Source organism: Somniosus microcephalus, chromosome 9, assembly GCF_052327205.1.
Source record: "Somniosus microcephalus isolate GS21.2 chromosome 9, FLI_Smic_1.0, whole genome shotgun sequence".
NCBI classification, from domain to species: domain Eukaryota; kingdom Metazoa; phylum Chordata; class Chondrichthyes; order Squaliformes; family Somniosidae; genus Somniosus; species Somniosus microcephalus.
In genome coordinates this window covers 28,456,315-28,481,743 of record NC_140995.1, presented here as the reverse complement: position 1 = coordinate 28,481,743, position 25,429 = coordinate 28,456,315, and the positions used below count along the sequence as shown (strand labels likewise).

Genomic DNA, 25,429 nt, shown 5'->3' with positions numbered 1-25,429 from the left:
AAGCAACGATGAAGGAACGGCGATATATTTCCAAGTCAGGATGGTGTGTAACTTGGAGGTGGTGGTGTTCCCATGTGCCTGCTGCCCTTGTCCTTCTAAGTGGTAGAGGTCTCGGGTTTGGCAGGTGCTGCCGAAGAAGGCTTGGCGAGTTGCTGCCGTGCATCTTGTAGATGGTACACTGCAGCCATGGTATGCCGGTGGTGGAGGGAGTGAATGTTTAAGGTGGTGGATGGGGTGCCAATCAAGCGGGCTGCTTTGTCCTGGATGGTGTCGAACTTCTTGTGTGTTGTTGGAGCTGCACTCATCCAGGCAAGTGGAGAGTATGCTGACTTGTGCCTTGTAGATGGTGGAAAGGCTTTGGGGAGTCAGGAGGTGAAACACTCACCATAGAATACCCAGCCTTTGACCTGCTCTTGTGGCCACAGTATTTATGCTGTGCACAAATTGGCTGTTGCATTTCCTACATTACAACAGTGACTACACTTCAAAAATTATTTCATTGGCTGTAAAGCGCTTTGGGTCGTCTGGTGGTCGTGAAAGGTGCTATATAAATGCAAGTCTTTCTTTCTTTTTTCACAAATACTATTGGCCCGTATTTTCCGATCGCAGGCCTCCCGCGGGCAGAGGCCTACAATCTGGAAAAATCTGTGCCCTTACCTGAGGGCCCCCGGGAGGCGCACAGTTCTGGTGCTGGGCCTCTCCAAACTGCCGGTGCGCAGGGCTCACGTATCCCAGAGGCGTAGGTAGTTCGCAGCGTCCCTGGGATCACGTGGGCCATGGGGAGCCAATCAAAGAAGAGAATCTCCCTTCATACATTTGACAGGAAGACCTGTCAAATATATGAATGGAGATCACCCCCAAAACATAGTAAAACTTTAAATAATTTTTTTTTTTAAATCACATTTTTAAAATGACTTGAAAGTACAATAAATTAACTATTTTAAACAAAACTTTACATTTTTCAAAAAAATAATTAAAGTTATTTACAGGGCTAAAAATAAACTTACCTTTTTTTAAAGTATTTTTAAATGATAAATCAGTGGAAATTTAAAAAAAAACTTTTTTCAACTCTTATCCTGGTAAAAGTAGGCCTTACGCCTGCTTTTACCAGGCGCAAGAATTGTAAGTATTTTCTGCGGGCGGAGGGTCTCCAAAAAGCGGAACTCTCCACCCGCAGAGGCCCTTCTCCCGGGCAGCCGGAGGATCTGTCAAGAGCTTTCTTGACAGATCGGAAATGCCGGTTTCCAGCGCAAGCGCTGTGCATGCCTGAAACAGGCATTTCCGATGTCTCTACGGGTGGGTACACAGCGCGTACCCACCCGTAGGGATCGGAATATCCGGCCCAATATGGTTTGAGCTTCTTGAAACAGTGTTTTCTCATTCAAATGGCCTTATAACAGCCTCCAATGGGAGGACTCTGCCCCTGATGGTCTGAAACTTATGTTTTTCACTCTCTGCTATACTGAGTTACTTGATCACAATGAATTACTTACTGAACTACACGCAGGATGCTCATTACATCGCCTCTCAAAGTGGAAATATCAAATACTAGTTCCACTTTACACAAACCACTGATTGAATTTATTTACAATTGGACAATTCTCAGAAGCAAAGGTACAGACAAAATACAAAACTGCGCAACTAGCAATTTATAATACATATACACCTAGGATAATTGTTTCAGAGTTTATTTAATCTCAGCTCCTTTCAGCAACCTCTTGTGAAATGTGAGTGGCTGTTCATTGAGTTCTTTGTACCCTTAAAGAATATTGGCCAAAAGCCAGAACTAAAAACAATCACCCAGTCCTAGGGGCCTTTATTCATTTTGTCTCCTTTGATGTCGGAGCAATCTCTCTGAAGTTTTGTTTTTATCAATCAACTTGGTTACAAAACACACACAATTGTGACAAGGTAATTGGTTGATGCATTCACATGTGACCGCAACCACCCTAGAAAATTAAACAATGGGCAATGTTTTCGGGAGGCCGGCATCACAAGATCACAGATGCAAACAACATTCCTGTCGAACAACCAATCTTAAATTTCCCAGGAACAAATTATCAGCTGTACCACACTGCTGAGGACAATTTTTTACCTTTCAAAGATAGTTGATTAATTAAATTAATACAGGATTGAGTGTTTGGACCCCTTTGAAGCACTGTCCCGGGCTACCCATACCCAGGTTGCAGAGTTGCCAACCTCCCACATCACAATCCCTACTTACCTTGCCGAGGATGGTAGGACCGTTTCCATGGGTCCCCGGCAACATCCTTAGCTCCACCCCGCCAATTTTGACTCCCGCCCACCGGTGGTGACATCATTCCCACAGGCGGGAGTAGGAGTTAGGGCATGCAAATAAGGCCTGGGAGTTAAAATTTCCTGAGCTTTATGCTCCGGGGGTGGACCAGACCGTTCGTTGCCCCCCTTTGGCCTTTGCACCCCTGATTCCTGCTCCAAGTTAAAACTGGCCCTTAAATCCAAGACGGCATCCCGCCTGGCACTCACCCACGTGTAAATGTGCTGAACCCGGAAAAACAGCCGGATCAGCGGCACTCAAATTGGGTGTACGACTGGGAAAATCGGGGAGAGGTGGGTGGAGGTCAGAAAATCTACCCCAGTGTCTCTTTAAGCGATAATGTGTAACCGTTCTCACCATAGAAAGATGGTTGTTTTGGGCTGGGGGAAAGAAGGAAGAACTTTCAAACGACTGTTCCTCCGAGCATGCCAAGAATGTAGTGCAACCACAGCATATATTTTATAATCTAAACTTCAGTGATGTAGTTTTAAAAATAAAAGCAGCACTGCTAATAAAATGGGTAAAGTAAAATAGTTATGTGTTTTGCTTCAGTGACCAGTCGAGATTATTTTCATTCACAGCAGTCTCTATAGCAGCTTCTCTCTCCCATGGGCTCTTGAATTCTGCATCATAGGCTCTCCCTCTGACCCTTTGAGTTGCAGCAAAGGAAAAAAAAATTATCCTAAGTGCTCTAAACACAGTCTGTGTATGCAGCAATTATCATTCCATTCCTATTATATCATCCCACTTTCTTCAAATAAAACACAAATCCAAACTGGTTAAATACACAAACTTATTCAAGTTTAAACTGCCAAACATTTTCCTTTTAGATAGTCCTATTAGAGCACTCAGGTAATTGGTCATTTATTGGCAGCCATATCCAACAATAACTTTGGGTGAAATCACAACAGAACATGCTGGAAATACTCAGCAGGCCAGGCAGCATCCGTGGAGAGAGAAACAGAGTTAACGTTTCAGGTCTGGGACCCTTCATCAGAACTGGAAAAAGCTGGAGATGTAACAGATATTAAGCAGGTGCAGAGACAGGGGGGGGGGGGGGTTTAGGAGGGGAGGAAGAAATAGAAAGAACATCCTGTACTTTTGTAAGAGGCAGGAAAGATAAAATGTTGCAAATGGGAATGGCAAAAATCATACTGCATGAAAAATGGGGGCAGGGATAATTATCTGAAATTGTTGAACTCAATGTTGAGTCCGGCAGGCTGCAAAGTGCCCAATCGAAAGATGAGGTGCTGTTCCTCGAGCTTACGTTGAGCTTCATTGGAACAATGCAATAGCCCGAGGACAGAGAGATCAGAGTGGGAGTGAAGCGGTGAATTAAAGTGACAGGCGACCGGAAGCTCAGGGTCACCCGTATGGACTGAACGGAGGTGTTCCGCAAAGCGGTCGCCCAATCTGCGTTTGGTCTCCCCAATGAAAGTATTTCCAGCATTTTCTGTTGTTATTTCAGATTTCCAGCATCCGCAGTATTTTGCAAATAACTTTGGGTGGTTGTTAATTCAATGAGAGTGTTTCTCTATCCAAGGAGAAGACTGCAGTAGTTAGTTTCTAAGTTTTCTTGACTTTAGGGATTGTGAGTTACTCTGAACACCCAGACTTTCTGAGATAGATTCCAATAATAAACAAGCTGTACTTTTGTTCGGGTCCAGACATATAATCATCTGGCATTCTGTAGATCGATCAGGAGATGCGTTTTGCATATTCTTCACTCCATAATACTGAGGAGTCACTTCCTTCAGGCAAAGTACCTTTCCTCTGCTGATTGCTGCATGGCTCAAAGAGTGGTGTGGGAGGCAGGGGTTTTGCTTCATGGGGCACTGGCACCAGTACTGGGGAAAGAGGGAGCTGTTCCGTTGGGACGGGCTCCACTTAAACCGGGTGAATCGAATAACTAGGGCAGTAGACAGAGCTTTAAACTAATGAAGGGGTTGGGGGGGGAGGAGGATTTAGGAAAGAGTAAATTTAAAAGCAGCAAGAGAAATGTCAAGGTTCTGGAGCAGAGCAGAGTTTTGGGTAAAAATAAGCAGAGTGGGTCAGGAAGGGACAGCGAGAGTAACAAAGGTAATAAGGCATCAGTGACTAAGGTGACATCAGGGTAAAATAGAAAAAAGTCAAAGCTAAATGCACTATATCTGAATGCTCAAAGCATTCGCAACAAAACAGATGAATTAATAGCACAGATAGAAATTAACAGATTTGATCTAATAGCCATAATGGAGACATGGTTGCAAAGTGGCCAAGGTTGGGAACTAAATATTCCAGGATACATAACTTTTAGAAGAGATAGGCAAAATGGAAAAGGAGGAGGGGTAGCCCTGATAATAAAGGATGGGATAAAGACAGTAGAGAGAAAGGATCTTAGCTCCGAAAATCAAGAAGTAGAATCAGTTTGGGTGAACCTAATAAACAGCAAGTGGCAGAAAACATAGGTGGCAGTTGTTGATAGGCCCCCAAACAGTAGTTGTAATGTAGGGCAGAGTATAAATCAGGAAATGAGGGGCGCATGTAACAAGGGTAATACAGTAATCAGGGGGGACTTTAATCTACATATGGACTGGGCAAAGCAAATTTGTAGTAATAGTGTGGAGGATTAATTCATGGAATTTATACAAGATAGTTTTCTAGATCAGTATTTTGAGGAACCAACTGGGGAACAAGCTATTTTAGATCTAGTATTGTGCAATAAGAAAGGGTTAATTAATAACTTTGTAGTAAAGGGGCCCTTAGGGAAGAGTGACCATAATATGAATTTCATATTAAGTTTGAAAGTGATTTTGTTAAATCCGAAACTAGGGTCTTAAATCTAAACAAAGCAAACTATGTAGGTATGAGGGGCGAGTTGGTTAAGGTAGATTGGGGAACTACATTAAAAGGTATGATGGTAGACAAGCAATGGCTAGCATTTAAAGAATTAATACATAATTTACAATAAATGTACAGTCCTTTAAGGCACAAAAACCCCACAGGAAAAGTGGTCCAACCGTGGCTAACAAGAGATGTTAAAGATAGTATTAGATCAAAGGAAGAGGCTTATAATGTTGCCAAAAAGAGCAGTAAGCCTGAGGATTGGAAGGATTTTAGAATTCAGCAAAGGAGAACCAACAAACTTATAAAGAAAGGGAAAATAGAAGATGAGAGTAAACTAGCGAGAGATATAAAAACAGACTGTAAAAGCTTCTATAGGTATGTAAAAAGGAAAAGATTAGTGAAAGTAAATGTGGGTCCCTTACAGGCTGAGACAGGAGAAATTATAATGGGGAATAAGGAAATGGCAGAGAAATTAAACAAATACTTAGGGCTCGACTTTGCCAGTCTGGGCGGGCTGGGGCGTGTCAGGTGGCATTCGTGTCAGGACCCCAACTCCGAAATGAACTGGGGAAAAAGTGCGATTTTCCCCTAATTGGGCAATTGATTTCCAGCGTGTGGGAACCCCTGGCCCAATGAGTCTTTTCACACAGGAAGTCGCCTCCGATGACATCATCAATGCTGCTGGATTTAAGGCCTGCAAGCAGCCTTGCTTCTTCTGGAGACTGCAAGCTTTATGGTGATTGTAGTAAGGACTTTATTGATCGACTTATGTTCACCAGCAGGCAAAAGTCTGCTCCACGCTTCGATGAGCCCTCCCTCCAGGCTCTGGTGGAGGGAGCAAGATCAAATAAGGAGGTGCTCTTCCCTTTCTCAGGGAGAAAAAAGCCACCTCAGTAAACTAAAGTTGTGTGGCTGCAAGTGGCCCAGGAGGTCAACTCCATATCGATGATCTGCAGAACCTGGCTGCAATGCAGGAAGCGGTTTCATGACCTTCTCCGCACAGGAAAAGTGAGTATGACTTTCCCTTCACCCTCAATCTGATCCCCATCGTCTCTCCTCACCAGCACTCTGCTTTGCTAACCTCTTCCTCTACATCCCACTTGACACTTACATCCATGCACCCTTACCCATTCCCTCTCTCTATGATCACATTCACTTAACTATTCAACCATGTAGCCCTCACACTCCCTATCACTGTGATGCAACAACAACAACAACTTAGAACACACATGGAGGGCCCTTTGTCTCCTTCTAAGCATCTTTGCTATGCATTCTCTACACTCACTCCTTCATTCTCACTCAAACTCCACTTGTGTCCCTCATTGTAGGAAAAGAGAGCCCACAATAAGAAGGAAACAACCATGAGAGGAGGAGGGCCACCCTCAGTAGCCCAGCTCACCACCTGGGAGGAGGCGGCCCTGGAAATCGCCGGGATCGAGGACGATTCCCAAGTGGGGGACGGACAGACGGGCGCATCACAGCAAGCTGGTGACAGAATAGTTTGGCATCTCTCTCATTGACATTGCATGAGTCATTGATAATGATTCTGATGCTCTAACAGATTGACTTATGATCATCTGCACTATTCAATGTGCATGTAACCTTTACCTCACATCTCTAACTCTTTCCTTTACTCCCCCACAGGACCATCGAAAGCCCCCGTCCCCACTGTCCAGGAGGAAGAACCTGAGCTTTCGGATTCCTCAGAGGAAGCTGCAACCTCTGAGGGCGCAGCGTCAGCAGAATTCAGAGCACCCAGCACCAGCACAGACACTCACACCTCGGTGGGACCTTCGCGAGATAGAGTAGTTTTGCCACCTGGTGTATCACAGCTCACAAGTGAGCATCAGCAGCTGGTGGAGACAGGGACAGCAGTGGAGAGTCCTCGTCGGAGGGCGCAGGACTCTGCCAGCTCGGCTCAGCTGCCTGTCAACCCTGTGCCTCCGGGTCCATCCAGAAGGAGAGCGGTGCTGGAATTCCAGGAACAGGTGCAGGAGTCTCTGGCAGGTTTTGTCTCCAGGGTCGCTGCGAGTGTGGAGCGAATAGAGGAGTCCATCGCGAACATGAGCAGAGCCTTTGTGGAGGCATTGGCGCGTGAATGCATCACCACGGAAAGGATGGTAACCTCTTTGGAAACGATGGCTACCTCCGTGGTAAGGCTGGCTACGTTAGAGGAGAGGATGGCTATGGCCATGGAGGAGCTTAGTCACCAGGGTCTTGAAAACATGGTCATTGTTCAGAATAGAATGACATCTCTTGAGGAGCGATGGTCAGCTATTGAGCATACAAACCAGACCTTCATGGAAGTCCTCTGGAGTAGGACTTCCAGTGCGGAAACGGGTCCTCATGGCCCCGCTGAAGTGCAGCAAGGTGCTGTCAAGCCACTTGCTAGCTCTGAAGTGGGGCTGACCCATGAGAGGGATGTTGGTGGCAGACAACAAGGAAGTGGGGGCTCTTCTCCAAGCGCTCACATGAGCATGCCACTGCAAAGCCCTCGGTCAGAGCCCCACCAGAGTCCTCACCCAACTGAGATCAGCGTCTCAGGCACTGCACAGCCGCAGGAGCAGCAGACTGCTGCCGAGACCTCACAGGTTCGCAACCCCAGAGGATGCCCGCCAAAGGCATTGAGACAGGAGCAGCAAGAAAGTGAGCAAGGGGCCTCCACATCTGCTGAAGCCACAGGGGAAGCACCATGTAGGAGCACGCGTAAGAGGAAGATAAAGCACAAGTAGTCACAAGGGTAGTCACTTGGGTGCTGTGATGTATTTTATTTGGACCAGCCATCCTTGTCATGGTATCATAAACAGATTTGATGGCAAACTGTTGAAGTTGTGGCCTGTGTCATTTTGCAAATGGGACTTTCACATTGAGGGCTTAGGGCGACTTGCAATTGTCAGTATGGTGGTCAGAGTGATAGGATTCCGCAGGTTCTTGTCCATTGTCGATGCTCTGGTAAGAAGGTGCGAGGCAAAAGTGTTTGATTGTGCAGGCTAAGCAAATCTGGCCAACAGGAGTGTGTCCCTTGCATCCCGGGCAGCAATGTGGTCGCGCGCTAACGTCTTCTGGCCTGTGCAGCTTCAGGTGGGTGAGCAGCAGCTTGGCACTCCTGCTGTTGCTCCTGCTGTTGGTGGTGTTGTTGTTCATGGTTCTGCTGCTGCCACAACTGGTCTTCGTCCTCATCTGATGTCCAGGAGGAAAGGAAATAAATGGTTCCCATGCTTCTGCTATATACCTCAGTTGAGGAAGCGCTCAGTCAAGGTGGGGAGAGGGGTTTCCCAGGAGGTCACACTGGAGATGGGTGTCAGGCTCCAAACTTCCACAGCTGTGGTTATTCCTGCTAAAAGTTCCCCCAGACCTGAGACAACAAAGTTCTGCCACCTGCAAATGATGATTGCTGAACACTCCTTTTTAATGGTGGAGCTGCAGCTGTTAGTAAGCAATCCACTTGTGAGGCCGCCAGGATTACCTGGCGTGTTCCAGAGGAGGCGTGTAGGATGGGGGAAATGTCTAAAAATCAGAAAGGCCTCTCAAAATTGTATTATAGAGGCAATTAAGTGGTTGTTAAGGGCCTTAAGGGGCGGGATGGAAGAGGGGCCTGAGACCCTGATTCCGGGAAAATTTCTCGGAGGCGGGCTGGAGGCAGAATCGGGCCCGCACGCCATTTTTTGCGATTTTACCACCTCACACGCCTCCAAACCTGCCTCCTAGTGCCTGGCAAAATCGAACCTTTTGGGCCTGATTTTGTGGATTGTGTGGGAAATGGTCGGATTCCCCGAATGTGGGGTTCTGACATGCAAAAAAATGGGTCAGCCAGCTGCATGCAATTTTCCCTCAAATGGCCAATTAATTTCCAGCGTGTGGGCAGCCTTGCTAATTGTCCATTTCTAGTCAGGAAGCCCCACAGTATGATGTCATCATTCGTGGTGCTTTCAAGGTCCACAGCAAGCATTGCTTCCTCTGTTGGCTTCCAAACGAACCATACAGGATGGCAGAGGAGCCTACAGCAGCTGTGGCCAATGCCAGACCCCGAGCTGCCTCCAAATTCGACGAAGCTTCACTGCAGGCATTATTGGATGGGGTTAGGGCCCACAGGGAGGTCCTCTTCCCTAGGTCAGGCAGGAAGAGGCCTCCCACTGAGACCAAGGCTCCATGGATGCAGGTGTCAGCAGATGTCAACTCGAATGTGCATGTAACCTTGGCATCACATCTCTAACTCCTTTCTTTACTCCCCCCCAGTACCATCCAGAGCCCCCGTCCTCACTGTGGAGGAAGAAGAGGCTGTGCAGCCAGACTCCTCAGAGGAAGCTCCAACCTCTGAGGGCACAGCGTCAGCAGAAGTAAGCGCACCCAGCACCAGCGCAGACACTCACACTTCGGGGGGACCTTCAGGACATAGAGTAGTGTTGTCACCTGGGTTTCACAGCTCACAAATGAGCCTCAGCATATTCTGGAGACAGGGACAGCAGTGGAGAGTCCTCGTCGGAGGGCGCAGGACTCTACCAGCTCAGCTCAGCTGTGCTGCATGTCGACCCTCTGCCTCTGGGTCCATCCGCAAGAGAAGAGGTGATGGATCTCCATGCACAGATGCAGGAGTCTCTGGCAGGTTTTGTCTCCAGGGTCGCTGCGAGTGTGGAGCGAATGGAGGAGTCCATAGCAACCATGAGCAGAGCCTTTGTGGAGTCACTGGCGCAGGAACGCATCACCATGGAAACGTTGGAAACCGCCATGGAGGAGATAACTCGCCAGGGAAAACATGGTGAGTGCTCATAAGAGAATGACATCTCTTGAGGAGCGTCGGCCATATATTGAACAGAGAAACCAGACCTTCATGGAAGTCCTTCTGAGTAGGACTGCCAGTGCAGATATGGGTCCCCATGGCCTCCTGAAGCACAGCAAGGTGCTCTCAAGCCACTTCCAAGCGCTGGCCCCTTCTGGCCTGTGCAGCTTCAGGTGAGTGAGCAGCAGCGTGGTGCTCCTGGTGCTCATCCTGCTGTTCCTGGTTCTGCTGCTGCCGCCTCTGCTGCTGGAGATCCTCTAATGGCAAGAAGGGAAGGAAAAAAAGGCGTCCCGTGCTTCTGGTAGATGCCTCCGCTGAGGAAGCGCTGAGTGAGGGTGCCGAGCGGTGCGTCCCAGGCGATCACATTGGAGAAGTGTCTGAGGCTCCAACCTTCCACAGCTGTGCCTAAGCCTTGAAGTTGTAGCCCCAAGCCTGCAACAACAAGGTCCTTCAACATACAAATGCTGTCCCTTTAAATCACAGCTTTCCCGAATGACCTGCAGCTGAGAGCAAGCAAGCCGGCAAGCTTCACGCCAGGTTTCATCAGCGGGGTTCCCCGCAGGCGTGTTTAGCGTGGGGAACCCCTAAAATGGCATTAAACATGGCAATAATTGGTGATCAGGGTCCCGACGGCCAGTCCCACCAGCGGCGGGCGGGACTGATTCGGGTCGCGGAGAAACGGCGGTCCGAAAGTCGGACGGGGCGGGGAATCAGGCGGGGGGGGGGGTTGCGACCCCCTATTTCGGCGATTTTCGGCCCCCGCCCGCATGAAAACCTGCCCGACGGCTGGCAGAAAATCGGGGCCTTTGTGTCTGTCTTCACGGAAGAAAACGCAAAAACCCTCCTGGAAATAGTGGAGAATCAAGGGTCTCGCGAGAATGAGGAACTGAAAGAAATTAGTATTAGTAAAAAAAATAGTACTGGAGAAATTAATGGGACTGAGAACCGATAAATCCCCAGGACCTGATAACCTACATCCTAGGGTTTTGAAAGAGGTGGCTATACAGATAGTGGATGCATTGGTTATCATCTTCCAAAATTCCATTGATTCTAGAATGGTTCCCGCGGATTGGAAGGTAGCAAATGTAACCCCACTATTTAAGAATGAAGGGAGAGAGAAAACGGGGAACGATTGCCAGTTAGCCTGACATCAATAGTAGGGCAAATGCTAGAATCTATTATTAAGGATGTGATAACAGGGCAGTTAGAAAATAATAAAAGGATTGGGCAAAGTCAACATAGATTTATGAAAGGGAAATCATGTTTGATGAATCTATTACAGTTTTTTGAGGTTGTAGCTAGCAGAATAGATAAGGGGGAACCAGTGGATGTGGTGTATTTGGATTTTCAGAAGGCATTCGATATGGTGCCACCCAAGAGGTTATTAAACAAAATTAGGGCTCATGGGATTGAAGTTTGGTTAACGGATAGAAAACAGAGAGTAGGAATAAATGGGTCATTTTCAGGTTACATAAGAACATAAGAAATATGAACAGGAATAGGCCACTTGGCCCCTCGAGCCTTATGCAGTAACCTTTTATGTGGCACCTTATCGAATGCCTTCTGGAAATCCAAATACACCACATCCACTGGCTCACCTTTGTCCACCCTGCCTGTTACATCCTCAAAGAACTCCAGAAAATTTGTTAAACATGATTTCCCTTTCATGACTCTGCTTGACTGCATTATGATTTTCCAAATACCCTGCTACTGCTTCCTTAATGAAGGACTCCAGCATTTTCCCAATGGCAGATGTTAGGCTAATTGGTCTATAGTTTCCTGCTTTCTGTCTCCCTCCTTTTAAATAGGGGTGTTACATAAGCGGTTTTCCAATCCACTGGAATCTCTCCAGAGTCCAGGGAATTTTGGTATATTGCAACCAATGCATCCACTATCTCTGCAGCCACTTCTTTTAAGACCCTGGGATGCAGGACATCTGGTCCAGGGGACTTGTCATCTTTTAGTCCCATTATTTTACCAAGTACTTTTTCCTTAGTGATAGTGATTGTCTTTAGTTCCCCCCTCCCTGTGGCCCCTTGATTGTCCGTTATTGGGATGTTGTTAGTATCTTCTACCGTGAAGACAGATACAAAATATTTGTTCAGAGTCTCTGCCATTTCCCCGTTCCCCATTACTAATTCCCCAGTCTCATCCTCTAAGGGGCCAATGTTTACTTTAGCTACTCTCTTCCTTTTTATATACCTGTAGAAGCTCTTACAATCTGTTTTAATATTTCTTGTCTGTTTACTCTCATAATTCATCTCTCTCTATTATTTTTTCAGTCATCCTTTGCTGGTTTTTTAAAAATTCCCAATCCTCTGGCCTCCCACCAATCTTGGCAACACTGTATGCCTTCATTTTCGATTTAATACCATCCTTTACTTCCTTAGGTAGCCACGGATGGTGCTCCCTTCTCTTAAAATCTTTCTTTCTCACTGGAATATATTTTTGTTGAGAGTTATGAAATATCTCCTTAAATGTCCGCCACTGCATTTCAACTGTCTTACCCTTTAATTTATTTTTCCAGTCCACTTTAGCCAGTTCTGCCCTCATGCCATTGTAATTGCCTTTGTTTAAGATCAGGACACTGATTTGAGATACAACTTTCTCACCCTCCAACTGAATTTGAAATTCAACCATGCTATGATCACTCTTTCCGAGAGGGTCCTTTACTATGAGATCATTTATTAATTCTGTCTCATTACACAGTACCAGATCCAAGATAGCCTGTTCCCTGGTTGGTTCCATTACATACTGTTCTAGGAAACCATCCCGGATACACTCTATGAACTCCTCCTCAAGGCTACCATGGCCAATTTGATTTGTCCAATCAATATGGAGGTTAAAGTCACCCATGATTAATACCGTATCTTTTTTTTACAGGCCTCCATTATTTGTTGATTTATACTCTGTCCAACAGTATTGCTACTGTTCGGGGGCCTGTAGACTACGCCCACCAGAGACTTTTTCTCCTTATTATTTTTTATCTCCACCCAAACCGATTATACATCATGATCTTCTGAGCCAATATCACTTCTCACCATTGCACTGATCCCATCCTTTACCAAAAAAGCCACCCCACCTCCCTTTCCTTTCTGTCTATCCTTCCGAATTGTTAAGTACCCTGGAATATTCAGTTCCCAGCCCTGGTCACCTTGCAACTACATCTCTGGTTGGCAGGCTGTAACTAGTGGGGTACCGGAAGGATCAGTGCTTGGGCCTCAGCTATTTACAATCTAGATCAATGATTTGGATGTGGGGACCAAATGTAATATATCCAAGTTTGCTAATGATACAAAGCTAGGTGCGAATGTAAGTTGTGAGGAGGATGCAAAGAGGCTTCAAACGGATATAGACAGGCTAAGTGAATGGGCAAGAACATGGCAAATGGAATATAATGTGAGAAATGTGAATTTATCTACTTTGGAAGGTAAAATAGAAAATCAGTGTATTTTTTAAATGGTGAGAAATTGGGAAATGTTGGTGTTCAGAGGGACCTGTGTGTCCTTGTACACAAACCACTGAAAGTTAACATGCAAGCACAGCAAGCAATTAAGAAAGCAAATGGTATATTGGCCTTTACTACAAGAGGATTTGTGTATAAGAATAAAGATGTCTTACTGCAATTATATAGGGCCCTGGTGAGACCACACCTGGAGTATTGTGTACAGTTTTGGTCTCCTTACCTAAGGAAGGATATACTTGCCACAGAGGGAGTGCAACAAAGGTTCACCAGACTGATTCCTGGGATTGGGGGATTGTCCTATGAGGAGAGATTGAGTAGACTAGGCCTATATTCTCAAGAGTTTAGAAGAATGCGAGGTGATCTCATTGAAACATACAAAATTCTTACAGGGCTTGACAGGGCAGATGCAGGGAGGATGTTTCCTCTGGCTGGGGAGCCTAGAACCAGGGGTCACAGTCTCAGAATAAGGGGTCGGCCATTTAGGACTGAGATGAGGAGAAGTTTCTTCACTCAGAGGGTGGTGAATCTTTGGAATTCTCTACCCCAGAGGACTGTGGAGGCTCAGTCGTTGAGTATATTCACGACAGAAACCGATAGATTTTTGGATATTAAGGGAATCAAGGGATATGGGGATAGTGCAGGAAAGTGGAGATGAGGTAGAAGATCAGCCATGATCTTATTGAATGGCGGAGTAGGCTTGAGGGGCCGAATGGCCTACTTTCTGCTCCTATTTCTTATGTTCTTATTTCAGGGAAGTCATTGCATCTTTACAACATCTTCTGCCTTGAACTCTTGTAATGATAGAATTCTTTCACTTTCTATTTTCTGGCTTTTGATAACATCTTCCAAACTTAAAATCATAGGCCTAGAAATTCGGTGGGCTGCGCCACCAGTTAGCGCCTAAAGAGGGCACTCAGTGGATTTAGCGCCACTGGCCACGCCTCCCGCGATATTTAGCTGGGGCGCTAATGGCGGCGTTAGCCTGTTGCGCTGCACCGCCACCGATGACGTCATCGGTGTGCGCAGCGCCCCGCTACCGCCTTGATCTCGATATTCGGTAGCGCCCGCCTCTGTAGCGCCGTTCGCAAATCGCGCCTGGTTCACGGGGCCTTCCTGTGGCGGCAGTGGCGCAAATTAAGGTGGAGGTGCGGGTCGGCCGTTTTTTCCGGCGGCCGCCTGCCAGTACCTCCGTCCCCGGCCTCCTGATCTCCCCCCGCGGCAGTGCCGGCTGTTTTCCGAGAGTCCGGCACTTCTCCTCGGTGCCGGGCTCTTTTGCCGGCACTCGCGATCTCCGATCGTGCTGGTGCAGGCCCCTCCCCCTTAAGAATGGGAGGAAGGCCTGCAGTAGTGCAGCGTGCCGTGCCGCAGCGTGTGGCGCTGCGGCACGTTGCGCTGCGATATTCAGTTTCAGCGCCCTAACAGGGACGCAGAGCGCCTCGAGCCTCGCCCCGTGTCCCTCTTGGTGCGTTCAAGCTGAATTTCCGGCGGTCGCAACTGCTCCGATCGCTGCGCTAATTCCGGCGCCCAGGCGAGCTTGGCGTCCCGTTTGCGGCTCCACCGAATTTCTCCCCCATAGAATCATAGAATGCTACAGCACAGAGGGGGTCATTTAGTCCATTGTGCCTGTGCCGGCTCTTTGAAAGAGCTCTCCAATTAATCCCACTCCCCTGCACTTTCCTCATAGTCCTGTAATTTTTTTTCCTTTCAAGTACTTTAGAAGAATTAGAAATATTGGAAATAATGTTTTGGCTCTTTGTCAAATCAGTCTTTGTGTGAAATTCTAACTGAAATTCCTCATCATAGCCATTGCTCCTCTTTGTCAAAAACAGTTTGGAACCGTGTCTTATAAGTTCCATTCATGTTTGCATATATTCATTAGCTTGTTCATCTCCCTCTATGAGGTTCAATTATCATTTATTTTCCTGTTCTTTGTCTTACATTTGCAAAATGTATTATTTTTTCTAAACCACAGTTTTCTAAAAGGTGGCCATGATTCAGATCTTAGCATTGTTCTTTCTGCAAAGCTCGCAACCATAACCCATCTTAGATCAACTTGGATCTCCATTCGCTGGGTTTGCTGTCAATTCGGTCATTCCTTGTGCTACGTTTGTTGCAAGAACCTTTTTGGGGACTCTAAACAGCTTCATTTAAGATGTGTGGTTTCACATCTGTCATATCATAGAGTCATAGAGTTTTACAGCACAGAAAGAGGCCCTTCGGCCCATCGTGTCTGCGCCGTCCATCAATCCCTGTCCAGTCTAATCCCATTTTCCAGCATTTGGTCCATAGCCTTGTATGCAATGGCATTTCAAGTGCTCATCCAAATGCTTTTTGAATGTTGTGAGGGTTCCTGCCTCTACCACCCCTTCAGGCAGAGAGTTCCAGATTCCAACCACCCTCTGGGTGAAAAAGTTCCTCCTCAAATCCCCTCTAAATCTCCTGCCCCTTACCTTGAATCTATGCCCCCTTGTTATTGACCCCCCTACTAAGGGGAAAAGTTCCTCTTTATCTACCCTATCTATGCCCCTCATCATTTTGTACACCTCAATCAGGTCCCCCCTCAGCCTTCTTTGCTCCAATGAAAACAACCCCAGCCTGTTTAGTCTTTCTTCGTAGCTGAGGCGCTCCATCCCAGGTAACATCCTGGTGAATCTTCTCTGCACCCTCTCTAAAGCAATCACATCCTTCCTATAGTGAGGCGACCAGAACTGCACACAGTACTCCAGCTGTGGCCTCACCAGCGTTTTGTACAGCTCCATCATAACCTCCCTGCTCTTATATTCTATGCCTCGGCTAATGAAGGCAAGTATCCCATATGCCTTTTTAACCACCTTATCTACCTGTTCCGCTGCCTTCAGGGATCTATGTACATGCACACCAAGGTCCCTCTGACCCTCTGTACTTCCTAGGGTCCTACCACTCATTGTGTACTCCCTTGCCTTATTTGTCCGTCCAAAATGCATCACCTCGCACTTTTCAGGGTTAAATTCCATTTGCCACTTTTCCGCCCATCTGACCAACTCGTTTATATCTTCCTGTAGCCTGAGGCTTTCCTCCTCACAATTTACCACCCCACCAATTTTCGTGTCATCTGCGAACTTACTGATCATACCTTTTACATTCTCATCCAAATCATTTATGTAGATCACAAACAGCAAGGGACCCAGCACCGATCCCTGAGGTACCCCACTAGACACAGGCTTCCAGTCACAAAAGCAACCTTCGACCATCACCCTCTGCCTCCTGCCACTCAGCCAGTTTAGGATCCAACGCGCCAAGGCACCCTGGATCCCATGGGCTCTTACCTTCTTGACCAGTCTCCTATGCGGGACTTTGTCAAAAGCTTTACTGAAGTCCATGTAAACCACATCCACAGCATTTCCCTCATCCACACACCTAGTCACCCCCTCGAAAAATTCAATCAGATTTGTCAGACATGATTTACCCTTGACAAAGCCATGCTGACTATCCCCGATTAATCCTTGCCTCTCCAAGTGGAGACTAATTTTGTCCCTCAGAATTTTTTCCAATAATTTCCCTACCACAGATGTTAGGCTCACTGGCCTGTAATTCCCTGGTTTATCCCTGCTACCCTTCTTGAATAATGGTACTACATTAGCTGTTCTCCAGTCCTCTGGTACATCCCCTGTGGCCAGAGAGGTTCTGAAAATTTGTGTCAGAGCCCCTGCAATCTCCTCCCTTGCCTCACACAACAGCCTGGGATACATCTCGTCCGGGCCTGGGGATTTATCCACTTTTTGGCCTGCTAAAACCGCTAGTACCTCCTCCCTCCCGATGCTAATATGTTCAAGTATGTCACAGTCCCCTTGCCCGATTTCTATGTCTACATCATCTTTCTCCATAGTGAACACAGATGCAAAAAAATCATTTAAAACCCCGCCTACATCATCTGGCTCTACACACAGATTGCTACTTTGGTCCCTAATGGGCCCTACCCTTTCCCTGGTTATCCTCTTGCCCTTAATATACTTATAAAACATCTTAGGATTTTCCTTTATTTTGCTCGCCAGTGTTATTTCATGGCCCCTCCTCGCCCTCCTAATTTCTTTTTTAAGTATGCCCCTGCACTTTTTATACTCCTCTAGGGCTTCCTCCGTCTTTAGTCTTTTGTAACTGCCAAAAGCCCCCTTTTTTTCCTAATGCATTTTTGTATATTCCTTGTCATCCAAGGTTCCCTTTGCTTGTTGGTCCCACCCTTGACCTTTACAGGAACATGTTGGCGTTGTACTCTCTCTATTTCCCTTCTGAAAGCCTCCCACTGCTTTGATGTGGATTTTCCTATAAGTAGCTGCTCCCAGTCCACTTTGGCCAGATCCTGCCTTATCATATTAAAATCGGCCATCCCCCAATTTAGAACTCTTATTTCCGGGCCGTCATTGTCTTTTTCCATGACCACCTTAAATCTCACCGAATTATGGTCACTGTCGCCAAAATGCTCTCCTACTGACACTTCCACCACTTGCCCGGCTACATTCCCTAGAATTAGGTCCAGTACCGCCCCCTCTCTTGTAGGACTTTCTACATGTTGGCTCAAAAAGCTCTCCTGGATGCACTTTAAGAATTCTGCACCCTCTAAGCCTTTCACACTCTGACTATCCCAATTAATATTGGGGAAGTTGAAATCCCCCACTTTCTCCTAACAACCCTCCTAATTTCTTAAGTAAAACACATAGCCCTCCCCCCACCCCCATACACTGTATTCTTTCTCGGCTTATAAATCTTCTTGAAAATGCATAAAGTTCTGGAGAGGTTCTTCACATGCTACATTCCACTTAAATATGTTATACTCTGAACACATCAACATAGTCACCATAGAGCAAGACAGAATAAGGGAAACAATGGAATTTACCAGCACAGTCCATGGGAGTGTGGTAATGGAATCGGGAGGACAGAGAACATGATCTCATGCTTGAGACCTCTGCTAAGTATGGGAATGTAGGTAACTCTTCATGGAAACTCACTGTGCAAAGCGACCCTGTACACAAATCCAGTTCCTATCAATCTGCAATCCAGGAGCGTCCAATAAAATAATTACCAACCTCAATTTCTTCTCAATTAGAGGTGATAATGCCTTTGCCAAGTGTGTTGGAATGTGATAAAAATTGACACTCACTTAACAGTTTACAGGAAAAATTGTTCAGCGATTAAGAGTACCTTGTTGGTAAGAATTATCTTCAATGCATAGCCCCAGTCACATTTGTACATGAAAGCATACTGGAATGCGGGGGGGTGGGGGTGGGGGGGTAGACTAGCAAGTCCTACTGAAGCACTAAAATTAAACAGATAAAAACTTGGCCTTACTACGTTCAATTTATAAACCACCAACTGTCTATGATGCAACCAATAACATAACCTATGATTCCCAATAGAGTGATCTCAGTTCTCTCAGTGATCTCCTGATCTCAGTTCTGCTGTCAAGGTGTTTTTTCACAGGGAAAATGGGCAAACTGAAGACCGAGTCACTCTGAATGGCACTAGCAGAAGCTGTGAAGAAGGTCTTTTGCTCAGTACGTCAATTGGAAATTGGCAGACAACACAAAGAAGGGGTCACTTTCCCCTTCACCACTTCCAGTGTAAACTGGCAGAGCAGAATCACCTACCCATTAGAGAACCCATCATGTGGGTTCGATACTGGGTGGGCAATGCACTCTGCCAGTTTACTGCCCAAGCAGTGAAGGTGAAAATTACTCCAGAGACTTAAAGGTTGTGATGAAATAAATTGCAAACATTTGATATGTGTTTCCAGCTCTATGGTTGATGAGTAACATGACTATATAAGTCAAGATGCAAATTACACAAACGTCCCATATTACACTCAATTACATCTGAGTAGAACTAACAAGTGATTATTTTGAAAGGATTTTATTACTTTCTTTCCTTTGTGCACCAATAATTTGGTATCCATGGGGGTGAGGGGAGGCAAGAGGAATTATTAAAATATTTAGAGATTTATAACAAATATTTCTCACTTTTCAAATGAAAAAAATCTTTCTTTTCCCACTGCCATTAAATATCTGCTTTCTCACAATTCATACATAACCCATTCTAAAGATTTTACTAGAGTTTATATTCTCACAAACTTGTATTCCCACTTAAACTTAAAGCCTAGAAATTACTTTCTGGTAACATTAACAGAAAGGCAAAAAGCCATTTAAAATAACTGGGTTAATACCCGTGTAAAAATAGCAGGCAAAGAAATGTCGTATGATCACATTAGTGTTTGTCCACCAATGTCAACAACATTAATTTCTAGGTTGAAATGATTTCCCAGCAATTGACTTACATAAATATGTACAAAGGAGCATCAGAACACACAAGAAACAGAGAAACGCCTTTGGGCCCAATATGTCCACCTCTTTACAACTGATCTCAAATGCATCTACCTGCCTTCTCATCATATCCCTCAGTCCATTCTCTCTCCAGAAACAAATCTAGTTGCCTCTTGAAGCCAAACTATTGCCTTCAATAACCTTCACTGATGTGCAGGTGAAAATGTTCTGCCCGATATTTTCTTCCTGCTCCTCATTTCCTATTTTTTTTTAAACGGTATCTATTGCCATTGTTAGGAGTTTGCCTAGACCAACTTTGCAAGTGGAAACAGAGTATGCACAAGTTGATTGCATTATGAAATAGTTTGTTGTTGGTCAATTCAGTTGGCATGGGTAGGTTTAGCAAATCAACTCACAAATGTCTTTGATTACACTTGAAATTGAGTTTAATGTGGTTATACATCCTTAATAAATAAGTGTTCTGAAAAAGCATTAGTTGCAATCTGTATTAATGAGTTGTTTAGTTTTACAATTGGCAATTGCTGTCCTCCAGATGTTATTAATTTTTTTTACCACTTTACCTGTTTATAACTTTATTTCATCAGGTTTATTTCAGTTGATCCCCATCAGTCTTGTTGTACAATTATGTACAGTTGTGATTAGTTTGGCATAGCCACAAACTAGAGTGTGGCTGATATATAAAATCTTTTCAGTTAAAAGTTATTTTTCATATTTAAAATTATTAACCATCACCCAAATGTTCTCAACTCTATGGCATGTATGTCACATAAGGCCGCATAGTTTTTTTGTTTTGTCAAATTGCTAGTCTTGAATCTTTAAGCTACTTGAGTACATTGTGGGTCATAAATGTGAAGTGAGCACTTATTCTGTTATTGCAGTTACTGTATCTTGAAATGTTGTACAAATCTGTACAAATAAAAGATCTAAGCAACTCAGGGAAGACTGCAGCGTGTAGGTACAGGTACTCCTACGTTTCCCAAGGTAAAATCTTGGAGGTCTTTCATGACATACAAGCCCATAAACGTGTTACTGTCACTGAAAGTAACTATAGATCTCTATGGCTTTGCTTCTAATGTAGCTACACTGGAGGGAAGTACAGTTGATTCGAAAATATACATCACCTGGACAGATATCTGCCTGAGGAGCAAAGCCTTTTAAAACTCAAAGCTTCAGGTGAATGTGGTGAGGCAGTCAATATCAAGAACATACAAGAATCTCACGAGGAAAGGGAGGAGGTCTTTCCTTCAAATTAATTTCTTTTCAATTAAATGTTACAATTGAGATTTTTGTTATTTTTGAAACTGCTGTGGCAGAGGTTAATGAATCAATTATTCAAAACTTGGTATTTTATCATTTTTATATTATCCCTCTAATTTTTCTCCTTTTTTCCCCTCTTCATAAGATTGGTGCACAATTCCCTGGTGTAATGATCAATAACATGTCATTCTATAGTGGACACTAGGTGGAGCCGTAGAGCTGTGTAGAGCTGTATATAGCTGTATGTATAAGACTACACTACCCAACTGTATATATATTAAGACTACATTACCCATGAGGCTAGGCTACCCACAAGGCAACAGTCAAGATGGCAGCCTGCACACAGGAGCACACATGCTGCGTCTCTACAGATACTGTACCTAGAGAATGTGTACTGAATAAATGACTAGCTAGAAGCTAGCTGTGTTCATAATAAGAATGTCTAGTTATTAATGAACATAAGATGGTACCAGGGTGGTGAAGATCTGCTGAAAATTGTGAAAAGCGACATGGAGAATTTGAAGCCACCAGAGCGTTTGAATCTCGAGGGAAATGTCGACTACAATTGGCGGATTTTTAAACAACAATTCGAACTCTACATTGCAGCCATCGGATTCGGTACGAAGCCAGACGCAAGGAAGATAGCGTTGCTGCTTATGGTTGCAGGCCCACAGGCAATAGAGGTATTTAATACATTTGTATTTAATCCAGAGGAGAACAGAGGAAAATTAGAAGATGTGCTAAAAAAATTTGATGCACATTGCTCTCCCAAAAAGAATGAGACGTATGAAAGATACATCTTCCGTTCTCGGACACAGCAACAAAATGAGACTTTGGATAGCTTTATAACTGATCTGAAACTGAAAGCACAGACATGTAATTTCTCTGAGCTCAAAGCATCCATGATTCGTGACCAGATTGTGTTTGGTATTCATGATAAAAAAGTCAGGGAACGTCTGTTGAGAGAAACCAAACTAAATTTGGAAAATGCGGTGAAAATATGCCAAGCCAGCGAGCTAGCTCGAAAGCACGCGAAGACTTTCAGTGAAATCAATAATGATGCGATTGTAATGAGTGATAATGCTGCTGTCGGTGCTGTGTCCTACAAGGGGAAGAAACGTGGGCAGAACAGAAATGAAAAGCAATCGGAGGATGAAATTTTTAATTGTAAACGCTGTGGTTACAAACACCAGTTAAGACAATGCCCAGCGTTTGGAAAAATGTGCACAAAGTGTAATGGAAAGAATCACTTTGCCAAACAATGCTTTTCAAAAGTAAAAACAACGAAAGGGCAACAAGTTAATGTGATTGAGGACACTGATTTAAGTGAGACATTTTTTGTAGGAATGGTGTCATGTGACGATATCAAAAAAGATACAGAAAATGTGCAGCCCTCAGAAATGGACAATGCTGAACATAAAGTCAATGCAGTAAAAGTGGACAAATGGATGATCCCACTGCAGATAAATGGAGCATTAGTTACATTGAAACTGGACACTGGGGCAAAAGCAAACTTAATCAGTATGAGTGACATTAACAATATGAAAGAAAAGCCCAAAATACAGAAAAAGTCAGTACTACTGAAGGACTATAATGGACAGAAAATAGATAGCTTAGGTGTATGCAGACTCAAAGTGACAGTCAAAGACAAAGTGCATCATCTCATGTTTTCTGTTGTGGCTGAAAGACTTGATTCGATACTAGGTGACAAAGCTTGTGAAGACTTAGAACTGGTCAAGAGAGTCTACTGTATAAACTGTGCCATAAGCAGACCAGATGACTCAGGTGATGAAGCAGAGAGCCCATCAAGGATGAAAAGGCCAAAGGGTATCCATGTCTTCAAAAAGCCTAGTTTCTCCAAGAAGAAGGAAAAAGACTTTAAGGTCAAAGAGAAGCCAAAGGAAGAAAAGCACAAAGAGTAAAAACACAAGGAGAAAAAGTCCAAAGATATAACCGCAGCAGATGTTGTTAAGCAGTGGAAAGAGAAAAAGAAAAAGAAGAAGCCTGCACCAGAGCAGGAAGCAGTTCCGGTGGATACTCCTTCTTCCCTCAGGCCAATCTTTGGTGTTCCATTAGCCGAGGCTGCTGAGAGGACTATGCTGTATGATGGGATCCAGCTGCCAGCAGTTTTTCGAGAGTGCATTGACTACATTGAGAGTTATGGCGTGAAGAGTGAAGGAAACACTGAAACCCTCTCCAAGCAAAGATCGCAAGGAGACCTCGATCTATACAAGAGCAGATTGATGACAATGCCGCAACTGCATCTTGTCATTCACCGCCAGAACAATCTCATGAAGACACATCAGACTTACCCGTGTTGAGAAGATCCACACGTGAAGTAAAAGAGCCTGATAGACTTAATCTTTGAGTACAATGTAAAGCTTTGAAAATGTGTTGACTGTTTTGAAAATGTTTATGTTTATAGAGCACTAACAAGTGTTACTGATATTATCTTTATTGTTTTCTTGAAAGTTGATTGATATTGATTTTCTTAAACCTCAAAGAAAGGGGGTGTAATGATCAATAACATGTCATTCTATAGTGGACACTAGGTGGAGCCGTAGAGCTGTGTAGAGCTGTATATAGCTGTATGTATAAGACTACACTACCCAGCTGTATATATATTAAGACTACATTACCCATGAGGCTAGGCTACCCACAAGGCAACAGTCAAGATGGCAGCCTGCACACAAGAGCACACATGCTGCGTCTCTACAGATACTGTAGCTAGAGAACATGTACTGAATAAATGACTAGCTAGAAGCTAGCTGTGTTCATAATAAGAATGTCTAGTTATTAATGAACATAAGACATGGTGCTAATATCCCTCTGGTGTCTTACTCAAGAGGCTATTTCTCATGCATGAGCATAGACAGCTAGCTGTTTGATCACAAGAGCTATCAGTGCCAAGTCCGATTCTATCCTCATCCACCCTGTACACGAGCATTTACCAGGTGGGCTCGCAGGGGTGGTAAACCTATGCAATTTACCCTCTTACTAGTCCACTAATAGTAAGGCTAGTTGTATTACCCCACACATAGTCCTGTCTGCAAGCTAAACCTGGGACCTTTGTTGTATGACTCAGAATCTTTCCTGATGAGGTTTTGTGGTAACTTTACAGCCTTCCGGGCCCAACATCGAGTTCAGCCATTTCAGAACATAACCTCTGCCCCCATTTTTTTTAGATGGCAGCTGTTGATGATTCTGCTATTCCCATTTACACCTCTTCTAGACCCATCTTTTGTCTCTTTACTTGCCCCATTACCATCTCCTTTCGCCTTGCACCATCATACCTTTTGACATTTAATCTCTCCTGCCTCCACCCTATCACAGACCTTCCCTTTTGTTCCTTTCCTCCCCTCCCCCCTTTCCCTGCTTAAAAATCTGTTACATCACTAAGTTTTTCCAGTTCTGACGCAAGGTCATCGACCTGAAACGTTAACTCTGTTTCTCTCTCCACAGATGCTGCCTGACCTGCTGAGTATTTCCAGCAGTTTCTGTTTTTATTTCTGATTTCCAGCATCCACAGTATTTTGTTTTTAGTAATAATTTTGCCTTAGTAGGTTTATATTCATATATGTTTTTTCAAAAACTTACAGTAACTCAGATTCTAATGAAGGTAGTTCCTTTCACGAATTTAAAATGGAGGGCCAGGATTAATTAATTAAGATAAATGCTTTCTTTGATCTGGACAGTGTGCTTAAAATGAAAATGAAGATGGCAAGGTGTTAGCACCTGATTAAAAACTCCAATCACTCTACTGTAAATTGTCCTTCAGGATGGTATAACACCCGGTTAGCATAACTTTATTATTAAAAGGTCCATCTACAATAATTGGTCTATCTTATATTGTACTTTAAATTTAAAGAAACACTAAAAACAGCTGCACTTTGTCAAAATAGCTTCTTTGATATTCAATTAATAGTTTAATATCAGACTGCCCTCATTTGATTCCATTCTTACCTATCCAATAGTAGTCCTTTTTTATTTATTCATTGATGGGATGTGGGCGTCGCTGGCTAGGCCTGCATTTAGTGCCCATTCCTAATTGCCCAGTTTTGTCTCCATTCAGTAAACACCTGTTATAACCAACTTCTGCAGTCCGTGTCTCAATCACACACGGACATTACATTGGCGACGAACAGATCCGAACTTACCTACAGTTCTGCACCACCTCACGGGGATCCATCCCTGAAGCGAAGTTATTAGAGGTCGAAGCCAGAAGGAAGAAATCCAAAAAAAAACAAACAGAAGAAACGGGCGTCGACCGTGGGCTGATTCATCGAATTCGAAGATTTGCAGGAGAGGCTGTCGAGAGCTGGGCTTGGTTCTCCAGTCTATGATGTTCCAGCTAATCGGGCTGGTGGCAGGTAGTACACTGATCCTTCCTGGGCTGCGGCAGGCTAGAGCTTGATCGGGTGGCTTTTCAACGGGGCCGAGCAGCGTTGTCGGGAAGAGGAGAGAGAGAGAGAGGGTGGAGCACACAGGGCGCGGCC

The 25,429-nt window shown here is 44.7% G+C and overlaps 1 protein-coding gene across 1 annotated transcript in view; it reads right to left on the bottom strand.

Annotated features, from left to right (window-relative positions):
- csmd1b (CUB and Sushi multiple domains 1b) overlaps positions 1 to 25,429 on the bottom strand; it is a 1,295,488-nt gene that overhangs the window by 593,686 nt on the left and 676,373 nt on the right. The gene's annotated exons all lie outside the window — the stretch shown is intronic.